Here is an 8210-nt window from a genome sequence, read left to right on the forward strand (position 1 = left end):
GACCTGTGGTAAATTGCGGGAATACTGGTTCAGAATATTTCAAATCCTTAATCGTTTCACTGGCGCTAGGATAAATCCCAATCCTACACTGGCGCTCCTGAACCTGGGAATAGAAAATATACCCTCTCCATTCAGAGTAGTAACCACTCACGTATTGTTGGTTTCCAAGCTACTAATAAAAAGAAATTGGAAATCTACCTCTTCTCCTACGATTGGCGAGGTGCTAAAACTAGTCCATATCCATTATGGGTATGAGCGGATACTGGCACACCGCCAATCCACTGTACTTAAATTCGATAAACTTTGGCTACCCTGGACCACGTGGTATGTTCCCTCAGCAGAATACCAGGTTTACTGATGTCTACCCCACCAATGTTGTACTGGAAACAATTTATTTATTTTCTTTCTTTTATTTTTTTTTAGTATGTTTTATGTTTGTTTTGTTTATTATGTGAGCATTTCATGTGAACTTTGTATACCTCACGATACTTTGTATGACCTAACTATGTCTAACGGGACTTCCGTCCCCTTTTTCCGCATACGGGAATCTATGTTTACGAAAAGTTCTGTTTATTGCTTTCAAAATCCAATAAAACTATTTTGACAAAAAAACGACACTGTGAATTCAGAAAAATAAAACTTTACTAAACTAATAGACACAATCCTTGTACCCACAAAATACTCCTCAAGTTCTGTTCCACAAGAGTAGGACACTGAAACTGAGAGTTTCAGAAATATGTATAAACCTAAAAAATCATTTTGAAAAATTAAAAAGAATATGGGCAAACAGATAAAATGCTGCCTGAGCATTACCACTCTCAATGGGTGGCGATTATTTTTCTACAGGAAACCCACTTTTCTATAACTTATCAACCTAAATGTCTGAATAAATATTATCCACAGTTTTACTTGGGTAATGCACCCGATAAGACTAGAGGAGTAGCTATTTGTTTTACCAAACATACTTCCTTTAGATCTCTAATGGAGATTAAAGGAGAACTATGAGGTGAGTGCTTTTCACTCACCTCATAGTTCTAGCCGACCTATGACAATGAGACTGTCACAGGTCGGCTCAGTAGATCGGGAGGTGAGCGAACACATACCGGGTTCGCTCGTCTCTCGATCCTGTCACAGCTCTCTGCTGTGACAGGGGGAGGGGCTGGATTCCCCTCTCCCCGCTCCGATCTGCCAGCGCTGACTGGCGGGACGGACGGGGGAGGGGGCGGGTACAGCTGGCTCTGCCTCTAGATAGGCAGAGCCAGCTGTCACTCACGCAGCTGGGCGGATCCCGTCATCTAACTCGGGATCCGCTCCGGCTGCGGCGTCTCAGTGTACCGTGAGCTTTAGCTTGCGGTATACTGAGCTTAGGGTAACAGGAGGATGCTAGTTTGTGTCCTCCCGTTACTCTAAGGAGAACTATGGGGAAAAACACTGACCCCATAGTTCTCCTTTAAAGACCCAGAGGGTAGATATCTGTTTTTGAAAGGCTATCTAGAGGATAAATGAGTTACTCTGATCTCCTATTGCGCGCCCAACTCTGTCCAGGTGTTATTCTTCACTTCTATGTTGCAAATTTTAATGCCGCATATCGAGGGGGCGGTTATATGTGCAGGAGGCTCTAATCTTGCTTTGGATAGTAGCTTGGATAAAATGGATTCTGGTGCTTACAGAATCAAACATCCCTTGAAAGCTGGTATTTCATTGGCACAATTATTGCATTTTTAATCTTTAGTAGACATCTGGAGGGAGTTAAATCCCACGGTCAAAGACTACACATATTTTTCTCAGGTCCATCTAAGCTATTCTAGGATAGATAATTTTTTCGTTGGGATTCCACTGGTGCCTTTAGTGTTACTTTCCACTATTAGAGAGACAGTATGGTCGGATCATTCAATATTGGTGATGGGTTTATCAAAGCTAGTGGATGTTAATAAATTGCGCTGTTGGCGATTGAACAAGTCTCTCTTGAGCGACTTGGTGGTACAGGGTGAGATTCATTCACATCTGCAATCTTATTTTGTAGCCTTCATGTAGCCCCTGATATGTCACCTATTATGGTCTGGGCAGCCACAAGGCTACAATTCGTGGCTGGTTTATTGAACTGTCCACTAGATATAAAAAAAGAACATCTAAGCATATAAATGAGCTGGACCTGGAACTCCAACAGCTTACTCGAGCCCATAAACAAAATCCATCACTAGACCTCCTGACTTCTATTGGTAAAACCCATTTAGAATTAAATTTAATATTGACCACCAGGGCCAAAAGGAGCATTCGTTGGTCTGATCATAAATTCTATGTCCATCGAGACAGAGTAGGTACTCTTTTGGCTCGTAATTTGTCTCCTAAACCACAAGTATACTCGACACCTAAGATGCGTTGCTCTTCGGGTGACTACTCCCTTAACCAAAAAAACGTGTTAAATGAATTTTATACCGATCTCTATCGGGATCAAACCCCAGTTCTACCGGAATCAATGAAGCTGTTTCTGGATAGTATATCTATACCGCACTTATCTTTAGACCATAAAGAGATAATGGAGGAGCCTATTACGGTGTTTTAAATTAAAAAAAGCAATTAAACAAGCGAAGCTCTCATCAGCTCCTGGTCCAGACGTGCTGACTGCTTTGTATTATCAGAAATTTACAGAGGTGTTGGTGCCACATTTGGAAACGTTCTTTAATGATCTGTGGAAAGGGGGTTCCTTGGATATGGATCTCAACAGCGCTTTTCTTACTGTTATCCCTAAACCAAATAAAGACCCTGGGGAAGTTTAAAATTATTGGCCAATATCACTAATTAATAATGATCTAAAGCTATTAACCAAAATCTTAGCTAATAGGCTTAATTCTTTTTTACACTCTTGCATACATAGGGATCAAGTGGGTTTTATTGTAGGTCGCCAGGGCTCTGATCAGATTTGTAGGGCAATTGATATTGTGACTATATTGCACTCGAGCTGGGATGGTAATCCCTCCCAGTCTGGGATGCTTGTGTCTGTTGACCTACAGAAAGCGTTTGATTCGGTGTCCTGGTACTATTTGTGTCCTTTGTTAGAAAGGTGGGGTTTCGGCCTCTCCTTTTTGAGAGTGTTGCGGGCGCTATACAATAACCCATCGGCCAAATTAAGATGCAAGGATATCTATCAGATTTCATTTCCATTTCTCAGGGCACTCGACAGGGATGTCCGCTTTCTCCACTACTCTTCGCTTTGGTGAACGAACCTCTGGCTATCACTATTCGCGAAATGTAGATATTAAAGGGGTGCTGTGTTGCGCCCAGGAACACAAATGTGTGTTGTTGTCTGATTATTTATTATTATTTATTACAGCCCCTCTAACTACACTCCCAAACGTTTTGAAACAATTGGACCAATTCTCGAAAGTCTCCGGACTTCGGGTCAATACATCGAAATCTTTAGCTCTTAATGTAAATCTTCCTTAGGAACTTTGGCTTAGACTGCCTGATCACTTTATTTGGTCTACGGATTCCATACAATATTTGGGGATTAAGCTTACCTCCCCTTTTTTCCAATTATATAAGACCAATTATATTCCACTATTTCGCCAGCTCCTAGAGGACATGTCTAGATGGAAATTTTGTAATTTGTCTTGGTTTGGTCGCATACATGCAATTAAAATGACTCTTCTCCCTAAAATTTTATATTATTTTAGAGCTTTACCTATTGCTATACCTAAATCTGATCTCTTGAAATTTCAATCTTCAGTAATAAAATATATCTGTAACTGCAAGCGATCTAGGCTTTTACCGATCTAAAAGATCTGGCGGATTGGGTGTGCCCAATTTCTATCAATATTATAGGGCAGCGCAGACTGCACAACTGTCCTCGATATATAGTCGGGGCTATTGGGTACCAATGGAATCACTCTCCGCCTCGGGTGTACCTATTGAGATAGTGAAGTGGCTTAACCCGAGACAGAGACCGGTTGTACTGGCTCCAACTTTATCTCATTCTTTGGCTTTGTGGGATTTGGTTAGACAGAATGAGGGTATGGTTTCATCTTAAACCACTTTGGCACCCGTCTTTCATAATCCGAATTTCCCTCCAGGCAGACAGTCTAGGGCATTTCATTGGTGGCAGGACAAGGGCCTCTATCGTATTGCACAATACTTTCGGGTACGGAAACCCTTAACCTTGAAGTATTGTCAGGAGACCTTGCATATGCCACCGTCTGAACTGTTCCATTTTCAACAATTGAGCCACTTTTTGTGCTTCTTACGATTGCCTTCCCTAGATAAACTATTAAATCTGTATATGAGAGGTGGTGTCTGGGGGATGGAGGACCGAGGGGTGGCATCTCTATGATATATTCTCTTCTGGTGGATACGAAGACTAAATTACCATTTATGTTAGCGTGGGAGAGAGACTTGGCAATTGACCTCCCTGTAGAGGTCTGGCAGCAATGCTGCTTTCGAGGGTCTTCTGGATTGCTTAACATCTCTCTAATTGAAGCAAATTATAAAGTGTTATCTAGATCCTTGGTTCTCAACTGGTGGGTCGTGACCCAAAAGTGGGTCGCGACCCTGTGTTCAGTGGGTCGCCGCTTGCCTTCCACTTTTCTAGGTGAGAGGCTCCTCTGCCTCCCCCTAGCGCAGCACTGTCAGTTCTCGCGCCGAGCAGCCATTCAAAATATGCTACCCAAGTGTGAGCTTGAGATGGAGTGGGCTGGGGTTATGGACGTGAGGGAGCTCCATTCATATGTGCATTCTCTACAGCACCCTTGCATGTCCTGTAGAGGTGCCTGGACCAGAGTGATGTCACATTCTGGCTCCTGGCACCTCTACAGGTGATGCACATATGGATTGCGCTCCGTCACAGCGCATTCTGGCGTGGGAGTGCATTGCCATTAATTTGAATGGCCTCCCAAATACATCTCCCATCCACAGTTCTATCGCCCACATTGGAACGCGAGGTACCACATGCCGTGCATTCCATTGCAGTTCAACTTGGGTCGCGACCTAATGGCCAAGGACAAATGTGGGTCCTGTGGTTACACCGGTTGAGAACCACTGATCTAGAATGGTACTTGGTCCCCTCCAGGATGGCTAGGATATTTCTGGGGATATCCTCTGATTTCTACCGAGGATGCACACTTCCTGGTACTATGTATCATATCTGGTGGCAATGCCCTAAATTATGCTCTTTCTGAAACAGACTCTATGCTCTAATATATAGAGTTGTCGGAGTTTGTATCCCGAAAGAAGCTCATTATGTTTTATTAAATTGCTCTATACCAGGGCTTTCAAGAGCTCAGGACAAACGGATATCTTTTTTCTTTCTGGCAGCTAAAACTACTATAGCAAAAGCCTGGAGGTCACCAATGATATCTTTTCAACAGGTTAAAATGAAACTGTCATGGATAATGGTTCATGAGAAGATGCAGAGTATTCTTTTGGATACTGAAAAGAGATTTGAGTTAATTTGGTCACCATGGATTCGCTATACAGGAGTATCGGTTGCTTTTTGACCTGGCTTTAACAGTGTGGTGTGGAAAGGGGTTATGCTCTTGGGATTAGCCCCTTCCCCCTCCTTTCCCTCCCTCCCCTCTCCATTTTTCCTCTCCCCCCTGTTGTTTTTTTTTCCCCTTTTTGTGGTATTTTTCTCCTTTTTTATATGGTACCTTTTTTCTTTTTCTTTTTCTTTCTTTGGTGTAATTGAATAATGTTTTAAATATAATGGGAGAATTTACGATTGTGTCCATCTTTTAATGTTGGGAGCACAACCTATTAAGGTTTATAGTGGTTTAATTAGTTTTTTGAATATTGATAGAATAATTGGAATTTGTTTAACATAGGCACTTATAAGAACACATGAATATTTTTTGATATATATTAATGAACAAAGCTCTCCTATTAATTATTTTTTAATAATAGTTCTGTCATATTGCATATTGCACATTGTTTTTTGGTCACTGTCATAAGGAATAGATTATTCTTGGGTAAAAATGAGGCACTGTCGCTGTTTTGGTGACACTAAAGTGTTTGTATTAATTTTGTATTTATTGTGGAAAATAAAATAAAAATACTTTGAAGGAAAATGTTGCCTGAGCTGACCCTTAAGTAGAATTGAAGCCAAAAGTTTTTTTTATTTTTCAAAAGACTAAGGGAGGGTTATAACCCCTGCCATTTTTTTGCCATATGTGTCCCATTAGTAAGATTTGCCTTCACTTCCTCTCCAATAGCCACAATAAGAAGTGAGAGGAAATCCAGCCAAAGTGAGGGAAATTCCTGGTGGTCAGCATGATCACCAGAACTAGTGTCCCCATTGAAAAAATTCCCATCTATTACTGTTCTGGTGACTCAACTCAACATTTCAGATTTTATTTTAGTGATAATGTTCACCAGGATATATAGAGCAGGTAAATCTCCCTAACGGGGAGACAGACAGCAGTAAAACCTGACAGGTGTATATAAAACTAAAGTTTTGTCAGTCAGCACTATTGTAATGCACAATATAATATATAGAATGGTTAGCAAAATTTTATGTAAAACACAAATATACAGAGTGCAACAGTCATGTGTCATAGTGCTAGTCAGGAAAATAAAAAATGCCTTGGGTCTGTGGTCAGCAGGAAGAAAACACGCTAGCACTCAATGGTCAGTGGGTGAAAAAAATTGCCTGCCACCTATGGCTAGTGGGAGTAATACAATTCTTGCTATCTGTGGTCAGTGAGAAGAATACAATTCCTGCCATCTGTGGTTAGTAGGTGAGATAAAATGTCTGCCATCTGTGGTCAGTGGGGGGAACAAATTGCCTGCCATCTGTGGTCACAGTGGGAGGAATAAAATTCTTGTTATCAGTGGTCAGTGAGAAGAACAAAATTCCTGTCATCTGTGGTCAGTGGGAGGACTAAAAGGCTTGCAATCTTTGGTCAGTGGGAGGAATATATTTCTCACTATCTGTGGTCAGTGGGAGGAATACAATTCTCACTGTCTTTGGTCAGTGGGAAGAATAACATTCTTGCTATCTGTGGTCAGTGGGAAGAATAAAATGCCCGCCACCTGTGGTTAGTGGGAGGAATTACGAAAAATTGTTTTCTTTTTTTTTTTCATAATAGATTTTTATTAAAGGTTTTTAACATCTGCAACACATACATTGATGATTACTTTCTATTATGTATACTCAATTACAAAAGTAGTAACTATGAGACATATACAGCATTGTCTAATGAAATTTAAAATGACTCAGATTCAATTTTACATATGTAGGAAACAATTGGGCTCACTGGAACCAAACTATAACCAAGCCTTCAACTTGAGTACTGTAAATCGGGAGCTGATATATTGTTCAACACTTACAAAATTAGAATGCATGTTGTTGCAGAAAGGAATACTAAGGGGAAGTACTATGGGTAGGGCAAGGATGGAAGGTTGGAGAAGCATGGGAAGAGAAGAGAAAGCAAGACAGGTAAGGGAGGACAGGGGATAAAAAGGTAGAAAGGACAGTAGAGAGGAGCCATGGGTGCTCATTCAGTTATATCAAGCACATTATAAAACATATTAATGTCAAACTACTTTTACTTTACTTGGATACTTTACTTGGATCCAGGTGTCCCATCTTTTGTGGAACAATTTTACACTGCCTGAGTTGTCATCCGGGGCTGCAGTAGATGTCGTAGGCTGTTTTCCGTTCCCGCTCTTATGGGCTGAGGAGGACAGTGTTGCTGCACGGGACGGGACGGCAGCATGTTTCTGCCGGCCCTGAGGCGGCGCTGTCCTGAAGAAATCAGTCAGTTTCCGCGGTCCGCCTTTGTGCTTTCTTTTGTTCATCTTCTTCTCAGATGGTTAAGGAAGATGTGAAGACGAAAATCAAGTGCTGACGTTCCCTAGTGCCGTGTCAGTATGTCCTGCTGCAGATACGGAGCCGGAGCACTTCTCCTATGCGGCCATCTTCCACCTCAGTCGGCCACGCCCTCCCGAAAAATTGTTTTCATACTTGCCCATCCATGTCAGCATACCAGTGATAAACTCCACCCCTAATCCTACCCACAGGACCAGTAAAAATCTATAAATTGAGAGGTGCTAACCCCCCAAATTGTGTTATATGTGTTTGGTCTGCCTGTGTGTGTACCTGCGGAGGTGTGGGGTCACCTGTGCCGGTATCCCTGACAGAAAATCTGCCGGTATCCCTGACAGAAAATCTGTCAGGTCACCTGTGCCGGTATCCCTGACAGAAAATCTGTCAGGGA

The sequence above is a fragment of the Nanorana parkeri genome, unplaced genomic scaffold (assembly GCF_000935625.1).
Source record: "Nanorana parkeri isolate BGI_ZX_2015 unplaced genomic scaffold, ASM93562v1 scaffold1022, whole genome shotgun sequence".
NCBI classification, from domain to species: domain Eukaryota; kingdom Metazoa; phylum Chordata; class Amphibia; order Anura; family Dicroglossidae; genus Nanorana; species Nanorana parkeri.